This window comes from Gallus gallus, chromosome 5, assembly GCF_016699485.2.
Source record: "Gallus gallus isolate bGalGal1 chromosome 5, bGalGal1.mat.broiler.GRCg7b, whole genome shotgun sequence".
In the NCBI taxonomy this organism is placed as follows: domain Eukaryota; kingdom Metazoa; phylum Chordata; class Aves; order Galliformes; family Phasianidae; genus Gallus; species Gallus gallus.
The window spans coordinates 11,016,429-11,043,341 of NC_052536.1; the positions used below are offsets into that span (position 1 = coordinate 11,016,429).

At 36.7% G+C, this 26,913-nt stretch overlaps 1 protein-coding gene across 18 annotated transcripts in view; it reads right to left on the minus strand.

Moving 5' to 3' along the window:
* Positions 1 to 26,913, minus strand: part of SOX6 (SRY-box 6) — a 404,747-nt gene that overhangs the window by 243,443 nt on the left and 134,391 nt on the right. For 2 of the 18 annotated variants that reach the window (XM_025150678.3, NM_001398398.1), the window contains exon 1: positions 17,078 to 17,556. The exons of 15 other annotated variants lie outside the window; for them this stretch is intronic. The gene's annotated coding sequence lies outside the window, so the exon portion shown is untranslated. Of the gene's footprint in view, positions 1 to 3,438; positions 17,557 to 26,913 lie in introns of those variants that run through there. One more of the 18 variants, XM_040700841.2, reaches the window with a different exon arrangement.

Consider the following 26,913-nt stretch of genomic DNA (forward strand, 5'->3'; position numbering starts at 1 on the left):
TGCTAATTAAGCTGTCAAAAGGTACCAGAGGCACCCTACTACAATCACATTACTGCCAACTTTCTGAAATCCCTGAAAGAGTTGGGAATCCTCTCCTTGTCTCATGCTAACTAATTTTTTAAAATTTCTTCTCATTTTGATTATAAAATGGCTCCTATGCTTTTATTTAAATATTGTCAGCAGCACAAAATATCATTTTGTTACACAAAAGAATGAAAGAGTGAAATACAGTCTCTTGCAATGATTACTGAACATGTACAAAACTCAATACTGTGACTTACAGCAAATATGTAAAGAAACTTTTTCAGGAATTCCCCTTTAGACAATAGTCAAAACAAAAACCATCTCGCTACTGCTCTTCCATCAGTCCATATCAGTGATACAGCCCAACCCTAGCATCTCAGTGCTGCATAAACCGTGCATGTAACCAATAAGCTTGCCAGAGTGTGGCATCATAAGTAAATGTGAAAAACTAGAAGGAACAATTTACTTCTGTAAGTATTAGGTTTAAAAGTCCTGCCTGGAAGAACAGAATTAAAGCTTTTATGCTTTCAAGAGAGACTTATTCACACTAATGAAATATGGGAGGAGTTCTGAAGGGTTAAAGTCTGAATTGCTTTCTGTCCTCCACAGGCACAAGGATCTACGCTTACAGGCTGTGGCACAGTGCTGCTATATGATCACTGGAATTATGCCTATAGTATTACCACTGTCAATCCGTATCAGAAAAGGTTGCAGTTCTGTTTTGCTCAATACAGAGAGGGACTGGTCTGTTCCACACTAAGTAAATGAAGTTGACTGTAGCCTGTAATATCCAAAGTGCTTTGGTGATGCGTACGAGATGCAGATGAGCCCAATTTTTAAACATAAAAACTATTTTACAATTACAGAATGATAGAGTAGGCAAACAAAGAAACTGGTTGTTACTTAAAATTGTGTTCTATGCATGCCATTTTAATATGCTGTGGGATATAACGGTTGGTGGTTTACTCTTATTTCACCCAAAATAAATGAGTGCATGAATAACCAAAGTTATTAAGCTAGTTTCCAGTGCTAGCCTTTCACAGCCTCAACAAGGAAGACAGAATGGAGCTCCCCACACACCCTGCACCCCGACAGCCCAACACCGTGGTACTGCAGACTGGTTGCAGCCCTGCCTCAGGGAGCCAGGGTGATGCTGAGGGAAGGCTGTGAGGGTTCTGCCGCAGGGTCGTACCTCTGGTTAGGCCACACCAGCCACCAATGACAGGAGCACTGGCACAGGCCCGTACGGAAGGTATGGGCACAGCAGGGTTGACAATCCCACCATATTTATTAGTGGTAAGCTCCAGGAAATGTTCCACATAGCCCTCATAGTTTTCTGGCTTCAGACTTAAATGCATACACGCACACACTCACACCATCCCTTCTTAAGTTTCCTTTGAGGTTTCAGTACACCACTCTTTTACCCTTTGGCTCTGCTTCTCCCCACAGCCTCAGCACTCTACTCACTTCTACCATCCATAGTCGCCAGCTACGTCCTGGCAAAAATGTGTTTTGTTACCACCCTGATGATACACGGCCATACAATGTGATGTACAGCATCAACCAAGTGGGTTCCCTAAAGTTATCACTGATCTAAATGGTAAGGACTTCATTACTTGTTGCCCGAACCCACAAGAAGCTGTTTCCCAGGTCCAATGAGTTATTGTCCTCTTTGAAGCCTGCAGCTACACTTAAAATAAGATTAACACAAAAAGATCTCAGATACCCCGCTATATAACAAGACAACTGGGTGAAAAAAAGGAACAAAATTCTAAGAAGGAGCTTCTTAAGTAGCTGGAGAGAGAGATACTAGATCTGTGAACTGGGCCTAACAGCAAAAAAAAAGAGAAGTTCAATGTGGAACTGGAATTGTATACACGCGAATGTGTGTGTAGATACATATATTTCTACATATACATTTTTGTGTGTTTACACATGCATTTATTGTACATGAGATCCAGGTTTTAAGTATGCAAAGAGAATACGTGATGTATTTTTGTGTTTTTTCAGCCTGTACTCTGTTGTCCAGATGTAAGCTGTGAAACACATCCAAGTTCCTTAGAAAGGGAAGTGTTGATCCAGGCAGTTCAGGCTGAGCTGTTGCAGTTATCACTCCATTGAAAATGAACAACAAATTCAAATACAGAGACTGTGTTTGATTCTGGATCTTTCTGTATTTTGTGTGTGCTTTTTTTCTGTAGTTCCCACCCCCACAGTCTCACCTCTTTCCCCCCCTTGCCTACTTACCTAAAAGTTATGATGCTCTTTACTATAATAATGACTGGAATTCCCAGATTATTATTTTAGAGGCTTAGCTGATTCTCAGTGTTTTTTTATGTGCTTACCACTTATACAAAGAGGCTTTTTCATGTGTCTTTCAGCCAGTACAGCAATAGGCTTGGAGTCAGTATTCATTTTAATACTTTCAACATATAGTCACATTTATTGTGAAAGTTTTCTTTTTTTCCTCTCTGATTGTACTTTTGCATCCCTTTGTGTGCAGTTGCACTACACACCCATCTATGAACTTGGGCCTACTGCCAACAAATAGAACAGCTCCCTCCTTAATTTTCTGTATTAAAACATACATAACCTGAACATTGTTCAGTTTACTAATCTCTAAACGCATATTATCTGTTGGAAACTGGCTTTCCCTCAGCATGTTATTTATTTCTAGGTAATCTCAGCTAAGAATCTACTGGTGCTGTGACTATGGCCAGCTTTATATTACATATTTTCCTCAATGCAGATGTGTAGCTATTTAATGCCTTTTCTTTACTTCTCTGTAAATGCCATATGGACAGAAATCATTGAGTCACCAGATCATACATTTATTTTCATTATATATTATGCTCTTTGATGTCATGTTGACATCTAATTGATGTTATTTTTGCTTTTTATTTTTTTGTCTTTGTTTTGTTTCTTGGTTTCAATAAAAAGAGAATTTAAAAAAGGCTGAAGAATGATGACTTAAGGCACTGACAGACATGAACATAGTATGCATCTCTTTTATGATGTGATGCTGAGTAATTGGGTATATACCTAGCTTTAGATAACATATAGGAGACCTCTGAATTTTTACTGTATAGTGAAGCATTTCTGTATGCCTAGCCTATACCTTCAAAAGAACTTTTTTCTCTAGCAAGTAGTACATACAGAACATGTTTTCAATAAGGGCTTAACCTATGATTTAAGAGCCAATAAAGATAGATTTTCCATATAGAAATGAGAAAGCAACAATAGAACTAAAATACAACATACTGAAGATTAAGTATGTTCCATCAGTATAACAGTGCTGTATTGTATGGTAAAGGGCAGAAGGGGATGATTAATAATAAAATGGTATGTGTGTCAAAAGAAAAATAAATTCAATTTAGACAAAGTACATGCTTATTAACAGAGAATATCACTTACAGTTATCCAAATGGGAAGAAGGCAAGGATGAAACTAGTAGATAATTTATTTCACAATGTGAAGTCACATTCATCATTGTTCAGGGTCCCCAACACCACCACAAAATACAGCTGGGAAGTAAAAATAATGGTGAAATCCTTGCTGAAATAAAAATAATGCCTAAGTGCCCGATGACTTCAACAGAATCAGGATTTCACTCAAAGTATTTTAGGGTGCAGCGTTACTAGACAGAATCTGTGGACAGTTGAGAGGAAACAGCGCCCACATTTCTGCCTGGGCTCCTGCAGATACCACCAGAGTTCTAAGAGTCTTTACCCTGAGGCTATGGACCCACTCTCTATCATCCTTGCTCTGAATGGCCATTGACAGGGCCAAGAAATGCCCTGGACACTACCTGGTGACTTTACCAGGCATTTAGTCTTAGTGCCCAGTGAGTGGGAAGGAAGGAAAGAAGAAAGACAGTCGTGAGGAAACAAGCACAGGGACCAGGTTATGCTCAGAGCTGTGAATGCAAGACTAACTTGGCTGACAGGGACTGAGCGGCTGCCTGGTGCCTATCTGAAAGCTTGCATTCAAGACCAAGTGAAAGGTTGCATAGAATGACTCCTGCATTGTAAGATACTATGAGAAGATTTTGGGAGCACCTCCTCTATGGTCATCAGAAATGTTACAAAAATGATCAGTTATTGATTTAGTATTCCAAACATTCCATGTTTTGTGCTAGGGTACAAATAGTGTGCCAGTTCAGCCTGCTTGTGAAAATTGGTGATTCACCTTCCACAAAGAAATGCAACCACAACCAAATATATAAATAACAAGGAAAAAATGATGAAAGACAAAAAGAAAATGACTTCATTCTACATACAAGAAATGCTTAATAGCATAGTTTAGTATAATACTGCTCAGGTATTTCCAAAGAAAACTATGCAGAATAAATACGGATCTATAAGGAAGGTAAGAAATGGAAACTTTAAACAACAGAGAGCTTTGAGAAGTTGTTAATTAAGAGCAAACAAAGTTTAAAACATAAATGTCTGTTTGATATTAATCCTAGAAATTGCTACCAGTCCTACTTTGTATAAATAATTACACACAAAATTGGTAAGAGGAACAGAAAGAAAATAAGGGTTATAATTCCATCAATAAGATGAGAGGATGGAGATGAAAAATTTTTGAGCTTCACTCTCCTGATATATGGTATCAGTAGAAACAAGACAGGGAACTAAAGCCTATAACTCACCAGGGGACATGAGATATAAATCAAAGACAGGTAGAACTGAAATATACATCTCAAATGCCCATCCTTAACAGTCCTTTTTAACTACCTCCAAAATTCCAAACTATCCTAAAAATATTTTCATTCCATTGTAATTGGTTCTATGTGACATTTGCAGAAATGATTCTTTGCAACTCTAGTAAGTTTCTTTATCACTTTTGCTAGATGAAGTAATCCTTCAATTTGCAAACAAGTTCTCAGAAGCCCTACATTTAGGAACTATTATAGCCCGACCTTACTGAGCTCTTGGTTTGCTCAGACTTAAATCTGAAAGCCAAGCATTATAAATGTATATCTCATTCTAGATACTAGATAGTATACCCAGGCTCAGAAATACATACGTTATATATGTACTGTACATTAAAACTACAAAAAGAAGGACGTTGGAAACTTTTGTGAGCACCAAATAAGATCCTCAGTTCTTAAATCAACGGTTTGCACAATTTTTCATTTTCTAAACTCCCTTTAATTTCTTTGCCTATTACATCCAGTTGCTGTACACGATGGTGTTGAACATTCTTGATGTCACACAGAAATTTATCCACTGTGTTTAAATTATACTATCCTAACGCAACATTCTGCATGGCAATATGGCAGAATACCATAAAGACATATAGCTTACTTGAACACCTTGCACCTTGAAACTACCAATTTTTATCTCCAGTCATCAATCATCTCAGGATTTTATGCTTTCTGAAAATATGTATTTCAATACCTCCTAACTGGTTTTCAAGCATGAGTGCTGTGGAGAACAGATGCAAAAATTTGAACAGAAACGGTGTACTGTGATCCCAAAAGACTGCAAAAAAATCACCAGAACTACAATGAGTAAAGTGAACTGAGAAACTTAACTGGATGTTCCCATTTCCTAAATCTACAAGCAAAAGCATCACCTCACTTTTATCAATATGCCATACCAGTTGAATGAAAGAATGAGAAGATATGAGGAAGTCAAGAAAACACATCAGAGTGGAAGCGATAAAAGGAGAGGGGATCCTACTATGTTATGGACAGTGTTAATAAACGCATAATAAATGCTGTTGGGTTGGTTTATTGTTTTTTTCATAAAATCACAGAGAAGTGTATAAATTACTGAGATCATTGTGATCATTCTAGCAACATTAGAATACATTTGCTTCATTATGAATGCACTCCCTACAATTCAAAAAACTGAAGTAAATTAGGATTGTCACACAAATGTGCATCTACATTAAAACAATACTCTCACTAAAACAGAAAATGTTCTTTATGAAAGTTTGGAGGAAGTGATTTTTCTGATTTTAAGACTGTAATACTTTTAAGTAAATGCAGAAAAACTTAAACATTGCAGGAGGGAGCTCATGCTCTAGGCTTCACCAAGCAATCAGCAAGGCATCTGGCATGCTACAAAAAAACCTGCAAAATCTAGGAAATAAATCATGTAACACCCATTCAGTATCCTACAAAGCACACAGTGGGGAGCTGACACATTATTAACTGACTGTAATTTTCACAAACTGTAACCTACTAAGAGCCTTATGACATACATGTGTGAAATATATTTATATATGTTATAAATATATACGTTTTTAATGTATGTTAATTGCGATACTTCAATTAAATCACTGGATCACATCTGTCTTCAAGTTATTGGCATCAAATTCATTGATTATTACAGTAAATAAATTTGGGGAACACCTCCATCTCAACTCTTTAACAAAATCACAAGATAGTATGTTACATGACGAGGGAGCAAGATGAGCAACAGAAAAGATTACCTTGGGAAGAGTGATTACAAAACAGTCCCTCCCTTGAATATGACCTTTTACATCAAATCATATGAAAAATAAACTCGCTGAATTACTGTTCTTTCAGTGGAAAAAAATCCATGAGGTACAACACAGGTTCAAAGGAATCTCTTGTGCCATCCAGAGGGAAAGAACAGAAGATAGAATCATAGAATCATCAAGTTTGGAAAAGACCTCTAAAATCCAGTCCAACTGTCCACCTACCATCAATATTGCATGATAAACCATGTTTCTTAGTACCACATTTACGCATTTCTTGAACATCTCCAGGGACAGTGACTCAACCACCTCCCTGGGTAGCCCATTCTATTGTCTAACCAGTCTTTCAGAGAAGATGTCTTTCCTAATATTCAACCTAAACCTCCCCTGGCACAACTTGAGGCCATTCCCTTTAGTCCTGTCTGTAATTACCCAGGAGAAGAGGCTGACCCCCACCTTGCCACAACCTCCTTTCAAGTCACTGTAGAGGGCAATGAGGTCTCCCCTGAGCCATCTCTTCTCCACATGAAACAATCCCAATTCCGCTCCTCACAAGACTTGTGCTCCAGTTCCTTCACCAGCTTCATTGCCCTTCTCTAGACATGCTCCAGGGCCTGGATGTCATTCTTGTAGTTAGAAGCCCAAAATTGAATACAGTACTTGAGATGCAGCCTCACTAGAGATGAGTACAGGGGGACAATATCCTTCCTGCTCCTGCTGGCAACACTACTGATATAAGCCACGATGCCATTGGACTTCTTGGCAACCTCACACACTGCTGGCTCATATTTGACTGAGCACTGACCAACATTTCCAGCTCCTTTTCCTCTGCACTGTCTTCCAGCCACTGCCCCATACCTGTAGTGATGCGTGGGGTTGTTGGGACCAAGGAGGAGAACTTGGGCTCGTTGAACTTCATCCCACTGGTCTCAGCCCATCAATACAGCCTGTCCAGATCCCTCCGAAAGGTTTTCCTACTCTCAAGCAGATCAACGCTTCCTCCCAACTTGGTGTCATCTGCAAACCTACTGAGGGTGCACTCCATCTTCTCACCCAGATCATCAATAAAGTTATCAAACAGAACAGGCCCCAGTACCAGCCCCTGAGAAACACCACTAGTGATCAATCACCGACTGGATTTAACTCCATTCATTACCACTCTCTGGACCTGGCCCTCCAGCCAGTTCTTCATCCATCTGAGCGTACCTTTCCAAGACACAGGCTGCCAGTTTCCCTGAAGATTATACGACACAGATCTCAGCTTTCAACCAGGGCATTTTTCCTTTTGCCCAAGTGAAGATTTATAAAGCTTTACAGATACAAAACTCCCCCTTTCAGGAACAGCAAAAAGTAATTCTGCAAATGACAGAACACTGACTTTTGAAACTTTACACTGTTCTGCCACACATGGAAATAATGTGAAGTCTCAAAGTTTTGCAGCAGAAAATGGCACTCTACCAACTCTCGTCTGTCTCTCTTGTCACCTGTCAACCTGCAGATAGTCTGCTTGTACAGTACTTTATCTTACACTTTCACATTTACAACCCTTTACAATAGTCAGCAATTTCTATTTAAATAAAAATAGATGGCATTAAAAATATTACAAAACACAGGCTGGATGTGAAAGCTGAGAGCATTTCCCTCTCTATTGTCCATTATTCACTATGTATCATTCTCTTTCTGCATGTAGGCCAAAAAAATAAATCCAATATAAACACAAAAGGCAAATAGCTTTTGAAGGCCATGCAAATATTTGGAAAGCAAAAAAGAGATTCTGCTTTTATCTCTAGATCATCCTACGATTTAATGGTTAGTGTAGAGGGGTTTCTTTCTTCTTTCTTTCTTGTTTTTGTTTTTTAGGGAATGCAGCAGGGGAAGGTCCATGCCATAGCTCACTGAGTGGTTATCAACCTATAAACTATAAGAATTGGATAACAAAGATTGGATAATTGCACCATGCTTGTTATCAGAACAGAGAGAAAAAGTGCCTGTGAAAAAGGGCTTTTTAGGTGACAAACCAGTGTATTAAAAAAACTTGATCCAATAAAAATTTTAAACTCTGAAAATTATATGCTTGATCTTATAATCTGGTGTGTAATTTATAAATGAAGTACATATGCCTGTATAGAGCTTAATGATTTTAATGAGATTTCTCAGAATTCAAATAACCCCACTCCACAGACTAGAGAGAAATATTTGGGCATTCGAATATGTCAGTAGTATTAAACAGAATGAAAATGTAAGAAAAAAAGATCTGCAAGCTAAAGTGGCAAAGCAGTTAAACCATTATCAGTGAGCCTACAATCAGCTAGCAGAAAATGACTCCCTACATGAGTGTGTGGAACTAATTTGAAAACACTGCTCAGTGGGAATAAAGCTCTTGAAGCCAAAATGAAATACAAAAGCTTTCCTTTGTCCCTTTCTCACTAGTCTAGAATTCTCAGGTCACCACAGAACACAAGAGCACGTGTTCAGTGGTTCAATAAAATGGGTTGATGCTCTCATGGCAATAGCAAATCTTTACCAATCACACAAGAATTCAAGCAATTGTGTCAAGAAAGATACTATCTGGTCCTTTCATTCAGAGCAGGCTTGTGGCATGTTTTTGGAATATATATAAAAGCCTCATCAAAGGCCTCACCTATCTTATGAAGAAAGCTTTTTTGGCTTCCCTGTTCTTTATGTTCACAAAATACAAACTGGGAAAAAAAAAAAAAAAGAAGGAAGAAAAAGACAAATCTCAGTAACACCATGAGAATCTTTGCTTTCTGAAATAATGTATTTTAAAAAATTAAACAATGAACAGGTACAGGAAAAAAACACAACATAATTTAGTTTATTGTTATCTTAGAGTAGCAAGAAAAGAAAAAGAAGGGGAAAAAAGCAGAATAAACTGATTCAAAGAAAAAAGAGTCACGTCATAGGACTCCACAACAAAATAAAGTTTAAATCTTAGCCTCTGTATATTAGACGGTATTAAGTATCATGTGAGGTAAAATGTTCAGCTCAATTAATTAGCTGGTGAGAGTGAAATTATTTATATCAAAACGACAGCATTTGGTAGTTTGCCTCCAAATCAGCTTTCATAATAAGGTTAAGTGTAATCAAGGGCCAATTTGATTTATACTTGGTTATGTTCACTCTTAGATCTCCTATATAGTTAAAATTTCCAGATTAAGAAAAATGTATGTTTAGATTCATCATTCTGTGTTTCTATATTGCATCCTGCATTTGTCATCAAGTACAATATAATGTGCTATGTCACTATTTAATCCATGATTTTCAACCTATAAATGTTTTTTCAAACAGTAACTTAAAATTATTGTGTAACAAAGGATTACATTTCTCTAAATTTTCAACTGTATTTCTCTGTGATTACAAACTGATAGAGGTAATTTAAGAGCCATCTGCTGTAAGACTTTTAAAAAATGCAGGCACAAATATTTCAGCAGAAAAGCTCTCTTTCAGAGTATAAACAAAAAGAAATGACATTGGGATTGATCACTTGTCCATTGGCTTCAAAGCTGTAGAAAAAGGTTTTATATATGTTCAAGCTGTAAAGCATGGGTACTTTATTATCTTCTATTTGAGGGAAAAGTGATAAACATGTCTTCTAACTGGAAAGGTTTGATCAGCAAAGTAGGATTAATACTGGAAAAAAAAAAAGGAGGAAACATTTATAGATAAAAACTATAAAATCATAAAAACTATTTTCTAACAACAACAACAAAAGCACATGAAAGCTATTTTGTTTTGGTACATTTACAGCTTTCACAACAACAAAACACAGGTTAGAAGATTATGGCATTCCAGAGGAAAGGCAATACAAACAACAAGAAAAGGAATTATATTGCAGACTAACAAATAAATTAGAGGACACCTCATGTGGTGAGATTTATCAAGTTAATGATCATGCTACTTCTACAGATATGGAGTGGAAACTGGTCTATGATAGCTTTTTCATTTAAATTATTGGGAGTGGGGGCAGGGCTGGAAATCAAGTTGACAAAGATCATTTATATGACCTCTGTAATCTCTGAAAGCAATTTAATAAATATTTTAGGTAATATGTAAATAAGTACAACGTCCAATTCCCTCCCTGAATTGTAAGTCCTGAAAGTGCAAGGTGGATTGTCAGGATGGTTATAAGACCACTGATGTGCTGGAACAGTCTCAACCCTTTTGTAAGTAAAACAGCTACAAATAGTCTGGAAGACTCAGAAGTAAACTAATCAATACCAATCTTATCAATTCTCAATATTCTGGCTGATAGTGTACTACTCCTCTAAAATCCAGAATGTCATCTCTGAAATTGGAATGATGCACAAGACAAACACATGTATACATAGAAGTATGAAGTTTTGTACCTAATATTAACATAAAAATTATATAGAATATTATTATGTATGTGTATATAAATGTGTATTATATGCATGTATATGTATGTAAATATATTTTTACATAAATACAGGACAACAAAGACTTGTATGTGGGTGCATAATTATGTATTTCTGTGTATACTTCTGTATACACATAAATAAACATGTAGACTTAAAAGAAATATACAACCTGGATATACCTATACATTGGTTGGACAGATGCACACGTACAGAATGTGGAAGGAATTCACTAAGCTAATTGTTAGTAAGGAGTCCTAAAATAACTAATATAGTCACTATTTGACTGCATTATGTACATCATACTACAAGAACAAAATCTTAACTAACAAATATTCTAAAGGATTGATCACTTCCTAATCTAGGTCTAACAATCATTGTTCAGGTTCACAAAGCTAGATATTTTTAAAATAACAATAAATATTATTTTTTCTCTCAACTGCTTGCTGCATGGTTCAGTCTGTCTAGACTTGACTGGCATCAGTCAATCCATTTGGTACGGTTTTAATAATTTATGAAGATGTATTCAGATATATGGGCACATTTTTAAAAGTAAAAGAGTTGCTGGACTGCTGGAGATGTAGAATTAAAATCAGAACATCACCACTGATGAATTAAAATTCAACTAAGAATTAGTTGTGTTTCAATGATACAAATGTAGTAAATCATTCTTCCTATATTTCAGCAGCCACTAAGCTGTTGAAAGCGTGCAAGCAATTTTGTTTCCAAGACTTCTACGATCACCTACCAACTAAGCATGTTGACTGTACCCTTAAAGGCTAATGGTCTGACAGCACATAAATACTTTTTTTTTTTTTCCTGGAACCCATCTACATTTCTAATTTATTCCCTGAAAACATCGATTTTAGGAAAATGAAAAAATGACATCTCATGCACAATAAGGCTGTTACTATTGATACTAGCAGATGAAGTAGTCACTTTTCACTCATTTTATTTGCATGCTACAGACAGATAGCAGAAGACATAGCACAGTATCTCTGGATTACACATTACAGTTGGAGGAGAGCATAATCATAGCAAAGTTCATAAACTTCAGAACAATAGTGACATAACTTAAAGCAGAACCTGATCCTGAAACAAACTGCTATTCCTGATTGCTTTAGCTGACTTCAACAACAATTCCAAAGCTTTGCTCCTTCTTTCATGTAGAAGATCTAGACAAGTATGCACTCAGCTCCCAGGTCTGAATCCTGAAAAGCAGTAGCTGAAAAGCAGGTTATTATTCTCTCACTTATAACACAGCAGCTCCCTTCCTACTAGGAACGTAAAACAAAACAATTTTTATCTGACCTTTACATTAAACAACACTGTTTACCAGACAGTTGCACAGGGTCACCAGCAGCTAGTTATTTTTGCCTCGAAAGTGTGCCCCTAACACAATGATAGTGCTAAACAGACTAAGGGAGAAGGAGAGAGGAGAAGAAATAATCAATGTACAAAAAATATTTCTCGCAAAGAAAAATCACAGACAAGAATGATTCAACATAAGCACTAGTAACTCCAATAAATTAGTTACTCCAATAAATGCTGAAAGCTTGCCCTGGTTAAAAGAAGAACAAAGACATACATGATTTAACTCATGTTTTTCATGGAAAAATTGAGATGTATGCTTATGTATATGTTGTGCCTTTTTTTTTAATCCAAGCTAATAGGAGAGTAGAACAAATATCTTAAAGTCTAAATTAAATAAATGTCACAATGAAAAGTCTGTTTGAAAGAAAATGAAGGTAAATAGTTAGGATTTGCCTGCTGTAATTCACACTCAAGTTTAATAGATGATTCTCTCACTGTAAAATGGTAGGAAACTTGCACATGCACATAAACTACCATGTTTCAGAGGAACTATGATATACAGCCTACATGAGCCACCCCTATCCATTCGGCAGAGAGGTCAAAAGAGGATCATCTTCCTTCCTGATACCCCTAAGCAGTTGGCTGCATCTTTGAGTTATGGCACAGAAGCACCCAACTTTGCCTTTCTCCCAGGGCAATAGAGGTTGGTCAGTCTGTCCTATTTAATTAGAGGTCCTGACAAATCTCTGGTTTGCAGGAATACTACTGCTTACCTCCTACACTGAACACCTGCAAAGCCCAGCCTCATCAGTCTGGTTAGTAAAACAGAGCAGTTTGTGGGACAACAGTCAATTACTGTCCTTTGGCTCCCACAAACTTGGGTGAATACAATTAGAGCTAATTTGTTGGGTTTTGCTGGGTTTGTGTGTGTGTTTTGTTGTTGTTTTAGCTACAATTAAGACATTTGGAATAATTAATAATTGCACAAATGCTGATTTGTACTATCTTGGAAGAAATACTAACAGATTCTCCATAACATCTATAAAATACAACCAATGCCTCTGTAAAAAAACAATAAGAGGATTACGTTTTACAGTTCTATGGATATTAGGAACTATCATCCACTTCTACCACAAAACCATATTCAGATAAAGAAAAATGACACATTTGATTACTCCAAGACTTAGGAGCTGAAAATAAAATGTGTCTTCAAAAATTCACTGTTTTATAAGTCTTTTAAAACACTATTGAAATATGTTGGATATAATAAAGAACACGTGTAACTTCTACTTCTAATGAGGAAAAAAAGGAACAAAATATTTTCCCCCCAACATCATATGATTCAATTAACTCTTCATGCTATTCTCTCTTTGCAGCTGTTTAAAATACTGTTTTCCATCAGACAGTAAAAATGCTAGTCCAAAGCCAAAATGAAATCTTCAAAGATTTCTCTCTACATTATCAGTGATTGATCAAGAGATGACGGATACCTACAAACCTTGGCATTTTCTAAAAGCACTGAACACTTAGTAGCTTGTGTTGAAAGTAAAACCCACAAGCCATTAGACTTAGTGGTCTGCTTTATTTATTGTTTCAATTTCATAGGTTTAAATACTTTTCAGTTCTAACATTTCAAATTTTACCTTCTTCTAAAAGTAGACTTGTGCTTCTACATATATCCTCCCTTGTCTCTCTTGTCCTGAATTTATCCTTTTTTTTTTTTTTATGATGCACCCTAGTAATTTTGCATCCAGCCACCCAAAGCTGCTGATGCTCTGCAAGGACTCTTCAAGAGCTGGAGCTGACCGTGAGCTCCTTTGGTAATGCAATAGCCCAAAGCACAGCTAAGCACCAGCTGCACCATATTTATCTACTTGTTTATGAAAGAGTTTCCCCCTCATTGTGTGGATAACTGACCTTAGCCATAGCTAATAAGACATGAGCTTCCTTGAACTATGCAGCTTCACACTGAATCTTATAAAATACTTCAGTGTTATCCACATAGCCTCATTGAGCTCCTAATGAACTGAAACATATTCTCTCTCCAATACTGTCATCAAAGATGAGGTGTGGTCCAAGAAACAAAAAACTCTGGCCCAACCTTTGCTTTGGCCATCTGTTTCTGCAGACAAGTGTCTTGCTAGCACCAGGCTTTTATAAAGTAGAGAATGAAGCAACATGTAGATATTTCAAGCTCCACCCCACCGATCATGTCATCTTACAGTCCCAACCACGTCATAACAGGAAGGGTTTGCTTGCTGCAGGTAAGCTGCTTCAGCAGCTGCCCCCAAATTGCAGCTGTTTCCAGATGTACAGTTGGTTAGTCAGAAACCTCTGGAAATTACTCTGGAAATTCATCACAAAGCCTCAATCCTTTGAGGAGGCCAGGAGCAAGGCAGTCTGCATTGAAGAAAAGGCAGCAATTTCACTTAACATGCTCCGTGAAGCTACTTCTACTAAATCAGATGATGTTCTTATCAACCAATTCCAGACACATCAAACTACGGCAAACTTTTTAAAAAATTTTTCTTCTGTTTTAAACAGACAACTGAAAAGCTATGACTGGCACAAAAGCAAGAAAAAGTAGAACCCTGAAGAAATGGCTGTGGGGGGGATTTTTTTTACTTTATATGATATTGCTAAGTTTGAAATTAATCACTGGAATGAGCACAAAAGAGTTTCTGCTCTTTTTTCTTCTTTTTATATTTAAGAATGTTACTTTTATCATATTACTATAAATTATGAAAGTTAAATAACAGATAATTTACAGTGGCTTATAGCTGAATTTTTCCAAGACTGTTTCTCTTTAGTTGCGGGTAGGTGGTATTTGATGATTCAGGATTCTGGTAATAAACTAAAACAATAGATTTGAAAATGATTATTAAAGTCTGTCACTTGAACCAGTACAGTGTTAGAGCTCAGATGTCAGCTACACGTGCATAGAAAATACAATAAATCCTGAAATACTTCTACAAAACCCAAACAGTAACCCAATAACAACCTTTACTCATTCCAAATAATCACGCAGCAGGTTTAATTTTGTTGGACTTGTGTTGCTGGGTTTTTTGTTGTTGTTGTTTTCCACAGAACTACACTGGTTGTTCCTGATGATGTTCCAAGCAGAGCATTCCAAAGATTCACTCGTGCAGTAAAACATTTGAGCTCAACTCAGTTGCCAGCTCTTTCCTAATTTTACAAGTAGCTTTCCCATTCTGAATCAAGCATTCTTCTCCAACACTAGTTAGCAGAGCTTCTCTAATTTAACTTTCATTTTTGCCTTAAACATCTGGGAAACTTCATTCCTCTAATCAGTTTCTTACTTTCCTCCACTAATTACAATCTTGTTTTTCCACGTATATCATTTCCTGTGTTGATAATTTTGCATCATCGGTTTTCTTGCTCTTTACACATTCCCTAGATTCTAGTGTTCAAAGTCAGGCAAAGCAGCTCATTTGTGAGGTCCTTCTTCTAAAAAATACTGGGATAAACTGTGCCACTAGAAGTTATTTGCTACCCTGTATCAGAATGTTTAGCAGAGCTTCCAAAACACCTCCATCTGTTGCACTGCTAGCTCTATCCTCAGAAATTCTGGCACTTCTCTTTACTCAAAGTTGATGGGCCACTCTTTAGAGAAGCTGGACACCAGCTGCCTCTGCTCGAGTAGGCCAAAGTCACAGGTAAAACAGCAAGGCCTGTCAACCAATGTCACTTCCCTTTTCACTTTCTTCACTGCCTGTTCCTGCCTTCTTTCCCTTTCGCCTTTGCCCTAGGCCGTATCAAAAACTTTCTTCTTTTCTGTGTGGTTACCACGTCGAACTAAATTGCTACAGGGACTCAGCCTTCAGACTTAGGTTGCTTTGCTTTTAATCTGTTGTTTTTAAATTCTTGTAACACCACAATCTCTGTCAGGTAGCTTTCAGGCTACTACATAGAAATAAGTTAAAATCTGAGAATTACAAACTCTCTTTCACCACAACAGATACTCTAGCAACACTATATGCATATTTAATACCATTCTACAACAAATCAGAATTTTTTAAAATGCTACTAATTCAAGTAACAATGTCCAACATAGGAAAAAAAAAACTTTCTAAGTTCTACAGTATTTAGCTGTTACTATTGACAACATTTTAGACATATAATAAACAAAATAGTGAAGGCTGTTGAAAATGTAAGTGCTCACACTACCTATTAAAATAATCAATATAAATATAGAAGGCAAATATCAAAGTTTTTCCCCAACAGAGTTATGAGACTTAAGTAAAATCAGTAAAATTAGAAGATTATGTCCAATTGATCTAATGGTTTGATTTGCATTTCTCTATATAAACATGGTGGCACATTTACGAAACATCCATTTTCTTATAACTAGAGATCATAGATTTTGAAGCCCTGCCAAAAAATATATATTTTTTAATGAAAACAAACATGTTCACAGTATTTCCAAACAAATTTGAATACGTCATTCATACTATGTGAAAACTGAAGTCTAATAACCCTGCAAGTAAAAAAGCTCTGCAACATAAAAGCTTCCATAAACTTTCACAATATGTTCAAGAACAACTAAAGAAAGAATTATAAAGCAACATTAGCTTGCTGTTGCAAAGAACTCTTCAGGTTTTGTGATCAATTCTCACACTTAGCCACAAAACAATTAAAAAATTGTTAAGATATTTCACAGTTAAATATACTCCATAGCTCGTAGTTCTTCTTACCAACATTAAACCACTATTTTATTTCATTAATAAGGGAGGAAATTGAGGATCAACACATGCTGTTTCATCTGCTGACAGCTTAAGTAAAGCAACTGAGATTCTTTAAAATCTAAATTCTTCAATGAAAAACAAATACAAGCTTTTATTTCTTTCAGAAGATGTCTAGCTTACCTGGCTTTGCCATTCCACACCGACAGTCCGAACAATATTATCAGCTCTTCAGGTACTAATTCTTGCTAACTGGAAGGATATTTTCTCTCTTGCTGGATTAATAATCAACTTTCCTGATAGTTCATTTGTAATTCTCTGCTGGTTAACCCTTTGTATAGCTCCCATTTTGAATTCAGCAGCCTACACTGTGCAGTTCATTTTAATATGAAAGTAACAAAATATTTGATAGCATGCACACATAATAATTAAATAAAGTTCTAACGAGAAAGCTTAAGACTAGATTATTTCAAAAAGCTAAAAACTTATTAATACTTAAAATAAGATTTTCTTTATCCTTAGAGACTCCACTTACTAAACCTAGGAGCTAAGTAAACCAAAGCATCCACAAACTGAAAGCTGGCAAGTCCACTGGCTCAAAAGACAGCATGCTCCCAAATAGCTACTCGCCTCTTCAGTGTACGTGTAAATACGACACGTCTGCTGAACTCTGAAAATAACATTTTTTATTATTGAATACTGTGCTGAAAAATTACCAGAGTTATCAGTTCGTGCAAGGCCGTCCATCTGTGTTGTCAGAAAGCAAGAGCAAGAGTGGCTGGGAGTAAAACTGAGATAAGAGGGGCCCAGAATAGCTAAAAAGGGGAGTTCAAACAAGGTCAGCACCGTTTAAGATGGGATACCTAGTAATTACATGTAGTTTTATTTTTCCAAAATAATAGGAGTGAATTATACACACATTTTATCAGTTTCATAAGAATTCGGTGTATTTTGGCAGCTCTGTTGTAGAAAGGATTATAAAAAGAAACCCAGGAAAGGGTATTAGAGATCTAGTAGAAAAAGGTGAAGCAATCTGGAAATCTAAACCTGAAGAAACTGGTCTTTATTGTGCAGACAAAAGATGGACCTTGGGATGTGCTTTGTTTGCAGACAGAGGGAAGACAAAGAGAAAAAGTTGTTTTGTGTTTGACTAAGACATCGTTCTGTATAACTGAGAAATCATATGAAAAGTCCTGCTTTTCCTTTTTTTTTTTTTTTTTTTTTTTTCCCCTGAAAACAATTACTTGAGGTTTGTGGATGACACAGGAAAAATATAAGAGCTGATAGTTTCATCTACCAACAGAAATGCTTTCCTCATAAATTGTGTTTTATTAAACTTACGCTGTGTTTTATTAAATAATATTGCAGAATTTTTGTTTCTCCCTTAAACACAAGGACATAGTCACCTAAAGTTACTGCAGAGCACAGAAGAGACTTCAGCCATTTCCCTTTATGTAAGAGAAGTCCAAAAGCAAATCTGTTTTCACACAACTGTAGGTCTCTGCTCTCTCTACTGTAGCAACTAATGCAGTTTGCTGTAAACTTTCTCTGATATTTGCTCTAGAATTTATGATAAGATGCTATAAAGTGTTGAAGCAAATTTATTTCATATTTATAGTTAATTTTATTCTGTGTGCGTTTGAAGGAAAACCTTTTAGGAGCACCAATAATGTGAGAAAGCTACAACAACTAAATTTATTGTTAAGTATCGCATCAGTGGTACTCCTGGGGGCTCCTCTTCATGGGAAGAAAGCTTAAACAACATTTCCTAACACATTGGATTGCTTCCCAGAGATGTGATGGCCTACAGAGGCTGTGCTGAACAAAGCAGGCTGGAATAGTAAGTCAGTAAACAACCCTTTTCAGAGGATGGTCACAAATAAGTGCAACTTTGTTTAATAAAGGCAAATCATAGCTATCTTTTGTTCTTTGGAAGGGGCATTATCTTCCTCTCCTGTTTCACCTGACTAAGCTGGTGGTATCTCTTCCATCACCTGACTTCGTGGTTGGCTAGAAATAATGGGGCAGAACAATCCCCCATTGTTCCAAGAGACAATGACCTTTCATGTCCTTGAAGCTCGCCATGACCTTTCATCTCTCCTAGCCTTCAATGGGCTCTCCTAACAACTAAAACTACACTCAGTTAGGCTGAATTCCAGATTGTCATAAAAAGCCCTGTCCTTTCCAAACAAAACCAATTTTTACACCAAGGTGGAGGAGAAACACAGGTCCATTGTTCCCTCACAGATGGAAGTTAGAGTTACTAAGGCAACAGCTCTAATCCCCCTTTTTACCACCTTTTTCACATCACTGGCCTATCAAGTGTGCTACCTTTTAACTCATAAGCTCAAAAGCTGGTAGTCTAACTGACTGCCCTAATTAGCTACGATTTTCACAGTATAGACAACATGATGAGCTAATCGAAATTTGCAAAATAATGACGTACCTCCAGCAAATATTCCTCCTCCTGAGGCCCAGTCTTAGAATAACAATAATGAGACCATTATTAGAGGAGGGCATTAAAATGCTGCACTGCTGCTAAACAGAGAACTTAATTGTTCTGGTCTTGTCCATTGAATCAACAACCTATTGTTGTGGACTTGAAAAATAAAGGACTGGAGAATGGGTGCCATAATGATTGGTCTGTGCTGCCATACCAGCACTCTGTAGAATTGTTTTCCTTTTGAAACTCTTGATGGACTAGTAGTTTTGTTTAAAAGTAATATAAAAGGCAATTGTCTGGATAAAAAGTCCTATTTATTGAAATCCTTAGAAGCAGTTGCATGGGTTTGTTCATGACCCCCAAGACAAAAACAGAGGGATCATAATAATGCTATTTGTAGAGACCAATGCTTGCAGTGACACTAGATAACACTGTCCTGTCTGGATACTGTAAAAGGAAGGAAGGCATTTCCTTTGCAGACAGAATAATGACAGAAGGTCAAATACTGGACAGATCCAATTCATCTCTAAAAAGGAAGATGATTTATTAAAGAAAAAAAAGGAAGAAAAAAAATCCAGAAACTAGAATTTTTGGTCATAGTTTAGCATTTGGGGTATAGATAAAACTTATAAAGCTATGTCTATGTGAGTCACAATATAAGACTTCTTTCATTTACTTGGTTAATAAAAGTGAACGACTTTGGGGGTTTTTCCACACATTTTATGGAATTATGTCCTCAACTTAGACATCGCAAAACAGAATAATAAATATACCTTGAAATGGTAGCACTCAGCTGAGGTACATAGTCATTTACTGTTAGCTTAGGATAATCTAATCAATATTTCAAATTGGGACTGGGAAGAAAAGATATCTAAAAATATTTGTGGTTTTTTTTTTCTATATTAATTGATAAGGAAGTGAAATATACAGTTGTTTATGAACTATTTAAGATAAACATGATCTGGAAAAAAAATATGCCAAATTAAAAAAAAAAAAAGTATTACATACTATTTTTAAGTAAAACTGTATAAGCAATAACTGATTTACACTTTGGAACAGAAATTAAAACTATGACAGTATCTTTTTTTTATTGCTGTTGTTTGCTTGTTTTATAGCTACCTCTCTTAATGTATCCTATATATATAAATGGCTCAAAAATAGCCCATGACTCTAGGTTAATATAAACAACCAGAAACAACCCAATTTAGGCTAGCAACAAGTACCCATGGGAACTTTGTTATTTATTTCAATGGGAAAAACTTTAGGTTTTAATTTTTTTTTTTATTCTCGCCAACATATTGTAAATCTAAATGAAAACACAAAAAGGGAAAAAGGAAGAGGAAAAAAAAAGAAAAAGTAAACTTAAAAGTTAAAGGTTAACCCAAACGACATTTTCAGCAGTTCATAGAACTGCTCACATAGAGTGTCTTGCATGCACTCACAGTGCACGTTTTCTTTAAACTCAGGGTCTTTTCTCTCGTAAATTGAAAAATGCCTAATATAAAGAAGTATTAAATTGTAAATAAGACCTCTTGCTTCATTCAATCCATGCTTTGCTTCATTTATCTTCATCTTGTTAGGCTAAATTAATTAACAATCTCTGTGTTGCACACTTTCTCTTTTCATTACATCAAATAATGGCTTGGATATGGGAGAAAACCCTCACCACAGGGATCTTGAAACACTACCTTGAGGAAGAGTCTCTTACATATGTATTGCTTGAGCAATATTAACGAGCTAGATGTTACAACATTGATTAAATAGATTCTTCCTTGCTTTAAAGTAATGATCCTGATTTTGTGAGAAATAAAAATATTTTTTCTAAAAAAATCAGAGGATTGCAATAGATCGTGCTTACAATCTGTAAGCCGCAAGTCACTAGACAAAAAAAAACCTACAATTCTATATGCCTTACTCAATGCTTTAATATAAAAAAAATTGTACTTGAGTACAATTTCTGAGCAACTATGCACACAGTTCCAAATATATTAATGTGTTAAGCCATTCAGACCACGATGCTGTGCCATTTGTCTGTGAATGTTCTGTACATAATTAATTGGATGACTGGGACAGTTTCATTGGTAAATCTGGTTATTTTAATACTGTAATGGGGAGCAATGTGCTGAACTATTAGGGAAGTTTTCTTCCTTTAACCTACATTATGGCATCTAGAGCAAAAGGACAAAACAGTAAAGCCTTTTTTAATCTCACTCTGATCAAACAGCCCTCTTTCTCCAATCACAGCTTTGTGCGTGATATCTTTCTGCTAGTGTTTCTTATTTAATTAAAACAGACACTGACAGAAGGACATGGATTAGGACTGTAATGATGCATTTACTTAGATTAATCGGAGGCTCCTTTTGGAGTAATGGCTTAAACAAAGAACAAAAGGAAATTGTTATGAAACAGCCTTTTATCCCAGGCAAAGGTCACATTATGAGGTTTTTAATTTTGTCAGCCTCCGTTATATTGGGCCTTGCCACTGGAACATGAGAAGTGCTTCTCTCCCCTTCTCCCTTGAGTCAAGCCAGTTATTATAATACAGCCATTAAAGCTGCAAATTAAAATGTCTGATTTTAAAACATGTTGCTTAGCTTTCAAAACCCTCTAATTAGCATGTTGTACATTGTTGTGAAGGAAAGGAACCTAAAATGCTAATGACCTGCTGCCAGGTGACCACGCTGCTGTGCAAAATAATATGGACCCTTTCAAGTAGCAATAATAATAATAATGCCCTGCCTTTACGAATTACCCAGTTCCAGGTCTAGTCTGTACCAAATGTGCTTAAAGAAACAAGCACACATCCAGCCAAAGATCAGAGTTTAGCAGTCAGCACAAGAGATTGTTGTATGTTAACTGGGAAGATGACCGTAAGACACTGTAAGGGAAAACCATTTGAAACCACCACAGGTACAGTGACACTTGCAAAAGGCACAGAGAAGAGCGTAGAACAGAAAGCTTTTACCCTCTCAGGTAGAAACTGCAGGTGTACTTTTGGAAGTCTCAAGGAGGAAGACTCAGCTTGCTGCTTCAGTGCTTTATTTACAAAAAGGCAATAATGCATTAGAAGACTCCAAAGAGATTTATTTTGTCCCTTCATGGTTTGCCATTCATTGTAAGATGTTCATGGAACATAAAAATTAAACTAAAACTGCCAAATCTGCATTTTTTCCTCATAACTTGTGATATTTTCTTCTAAAACATTTTACAGGAGGAAGTTTGACAACACAACTTGAAAGACTCAAGCAAAGCAGAAAACATTTTCTTAAACCATATAGTACTTGAAGGTCTGATTTTTGAATCCCTGAGTTTTAGCAAGCTTACTCATTTCACACAAAATTTTCAAGAAAAATACTCTCATCATACAGTGACAGAACGTACTGTGACTTCCTTTATGAAATTGGAGCTGCAAAAATATTTATTTAGTCTTCTGCACCACCTAAGCTGTTCACAGAACCAACCCTTCTCCGGTCACAGGGGCCACATCTCTGGCAAGCTGAAATGTCACACAGTACCTAGAGACACACAACACGATACCAGTAAAGACGCTAAAGCTTGCTGACAGTGCCAATATTGGGTCCAAGCAGCAGCGGTCCAGGCACCACAGAGAATACCTGCCTGAAAAGTCTGGAATAATTATCTGGGCACTCAGGATTAATCCCATTCAACCTGTTTTTTTTTATTTTGTTTTGTTGTTTTTGTTTTTTAACCAACACTTAAGGAAAAAAAAAGCTTTCTCTGTAACTTGCTGCTTTAGCTATAAGTTTCCTGGTCCAGTCACCACCTCCAAACACATCAGCATGGCATGAGAGTTCTTCTGAGATCTCACTAGTAGGAAGTTGGATGAGATACTCAGAGCAGTGCTCGATGGCTGCTCATACAAAGAACTCTCCCAACCTTCAAGTGATTCCTAAATGACCAGTGAGGGACAAAAATGACTGCAAAGGGGATTTTTGGTCATTTTTATCCCTCATTGCATTCTATTGTACTTAGAAGTCCAACAGTCCAGAAACAAAGTCCTGTGTGATTCCAAATGCCAGCGTTCCCCAAAGCAATACTCAAGAGAAAGTACAATTCAGTTCCTCTCCAGATAAACCACAAGCAAGCCATTTTAAGCAAATATACTATGAACATGACCATGGGTATGGTTTCATCTTAAACACACACATCTACACTCTGCATTACGATGCTCTATTCCACATAGTATCCAGGTTCTGCCACTTTTTTGTCATTACACTCCCTCAGAATACAATCAAATTCTGAAAAAAAATCAACTTGCCCTTGAAAATATTAACACAATTACATGTAAGTCACTGACACGGTCTACATAAAAAAGGAAAATTCACTTAATTTAAAAAAAAATAGTAAATTCAACTAAGTTAACCCTCAAGCATTTGTGTTATTTAAAAGTTGACAAAACAAAAAACAAAAAACACTGGTAAATGACACACTAGTAAAAACTATGTAGCAGTGCTCACTCTCACTCTGGTTGAAAATATGCTGACCTTCACAACAGCATTCTACAACTTGGACACTACTGTCATCAGCCATTGCCACCCTTTACTTATTTATTTAAACTTAACTGCTACGCTGCCAGAAAAAAAACAAGTCTTGAGGTAAGAGAACCCATTTCCACAGATACATGCATCATTTGTGTTCCTCGCTTGCCTCTTAGCTGTTAGTTTTTCAACCATCTCTGTGAGACAGAAAAGTTACTGCTAAGATTATTTATAAAACAAATAGAGTAGCATCCCATGAAAACGAGGCTTTGTGCAAAGTGATAGGTGGCTCCATTCTTAAAAACTTGCAGCCAGGAAATTCACATTATTTTCATTTGTGGCTGTGCACAAACCACGTTTGTAGAATTCCTTCTAACAAAGTATTTAAAAGTACCTTGCAGTGGTTACTGCATTGATATGCACCACGCAGCCACACCGCTCCCCAAAAGTTCTATTTGTTCCTTAAAATATACGACATATACTACTGCTCTTTTACTGAACAAGTAATAAAATCTGCATTAGTATCCTACACAGAACGTGAATTCATGCTTTAGGATCAGAGCAGCTTAGATAGCAAATTATCTGCATCATTTCACATTTACTAGCTAGAGACCTGTCCGGGTACAGTCTGCATACAGACAGTATTAGAACAATCAGCGCCTACATGGACGCAGCACCATGTCCTGTGGTTTTTGCTGAATATCCACTTATACTATAAATGAAAGAACAACAGTAATCCCATAATCTAAGACTTCAGTGTAGGAGTCTGACGAGATTCAGGCTGGCACAGCAGCAGTTACTGACATGGCACAGTGGAAACACGAGCAATGCAGAAATCATGCTGGCATGGCGCAGAATAAGAGACTGATTGGGCTTTGATACATTATGAGTTCAACTGGACCCATCAAAGCACGTCTCTGTCATGATAATCCCACAGACTCTGGAGGCCAATACAGAGCAGAAAAGACAGTCTACTCTCTCACCTACCTGAACGCAGTTTTCATGCACACAAAGTCACAATATGCTCTGCACTGAAGTTGGCTTTTTATTCAGTTTGCCCCACAGCTAAGTCACTATACAGACTTGTATCCAACAGAACCCATATAATATGGAAATATATATGGAACCCATATAACAGTCATATAATGAAATCCAATCCTGTTCTCCAAGTAAATGTGCCCCCAACCACTAACACTGAATATACAGAACAGCAATTTTCTCTATGATCATGTACTGTGAAACAAGAATAGTGCACGTCTGAGCACCAGTAACAGCTCTTTGGTTTGTCTCATTATGTACAGCCTCCCTGAGATTTTTCCATGTACTTTTCTCTACAGGTTCTCTGCATCCTATTCTACCCTGGTCAGTCCCTACTGGTATTGCTATATGCACAGTTCATACACGTCAGGTAAGAGAAAGCAGAACTGTCTGATTTTTGGCTTCCCAGAATGCTGTATTTAGGTCATACAAAGTAGTTTTGTTACTCCAAAAAACTACAGCAAGAAGTAACATAAATATTTGATTTAAAGGTCACTTATCATATTACTGTATACATCTCTAGAAATTCTTACTACTATTTAACTCTTCATGCAAAACCAGATATTCTGCCTCATTCCAAAACTTCATTCCTACCTGGTTTGTGATGTTGTGTACAAAACAGGATCCCTTATACATTTCATACTCTGTTTTGGAACTGTTGCCCCTGTGAGCATACCAATGAACTTTCTGATCTACCACCCTAAACTCTTCACAATTGTAGCCTTCATTTTTCCATATCTGCTAATTTTTTAAGTCTTTAAGATAAACTAGATAAATGAATCACAAGCACTCAGCTCTCCGCTCTCTCAGACATTACTGCTTGCTTTCAATAAATGGTAGAGCTGTTGTATTCCCAAGAGTTTCCTGCAAGAAAATACTGACTTACGCAATTCAGCACTGATTTTACAACAAGGGGCAGAAATTAAGTTGATAAACTGTTTCACGTTATATGTAATAGCAAAGCTACTCAACACACTTTCACATGCAGATGATATGCTCAATGAGCATTTCAAAAAATATTGATGCATTTTTGTACACAAAAGTAGCCTGCACGAATTATGTGAAAATTTCAGTGCAATTAACTGAAAGGAAAATTACCTGTACGCAAGCTTGGCTTGAATTTCAGTACAAAAACACATGCCAGGTTTCAAGAGAAACTGGGCCAAATGTAACTGTTAATGGATCTAAGTTTGCTGGTTTACACAACATGAAGAAGTTCGTACGCAAGAAGGCATCATGGACATATAATTATATAGCCTCACAGTCACATACAAAAGATAGCCATGAGGTGATTTTCAGTCTCTCCTCAAAACAAAATTCCCTAGGCACCTTCAAGCATTTAACTTACTGTTTTCCCACTAGTCAAGATTTCCCAATCAGTGTTGCATAGGAAGCAGGCACACAGAAGAATAAGGACTATTTTTGACTCTGTACCTAGCATTCTAATTACTTTTTTATGCCTTGGTTTACCCATGTGTAAAACAGGAGAAACAATACCTTTAAAAATCACCTTTCTAAACTGCTTTGAGATCTGCTGATAAAACAAGGTGTATGAAAGAAACTGAATTGCTAAGCAGTCTGAAACAGATATCCCTCAAAAGAGGAAAAGAAAAAACAAGCAAAATAGTTTTTTCCTTTTTGTACCATTAAAACTTTCAATACCCAATCAAGCAGCCATATTACTGCATTGGTCTATCATAAAGTGGATCAGAACAGACAAATTAATCAAGTCAGGACAGTGAGTGCACTTTGTTTACACGCTATATCCTGTACATATCTTTCCTAGGTTCAGACTGAAATCCAGCTCCAGCTGCAACAGCTTTCAGGCTGACAGATCCTTCTAGAGCTGTGCCATGCAGTGCTTCAGACCTGGAAGGTGCTGCAAGCGCGCACTTCCACTATGCTGCTTAGACATGCATACATCAAATGTTCACACTTTCAGCATCCCTTCAAAGGTACACTTGTTGCAGTTTAATAAAGTGCACCATTCAATCTTCGGGCAGTCATTTCTTTTGCCCATGTTATTATCGTGATTTTAA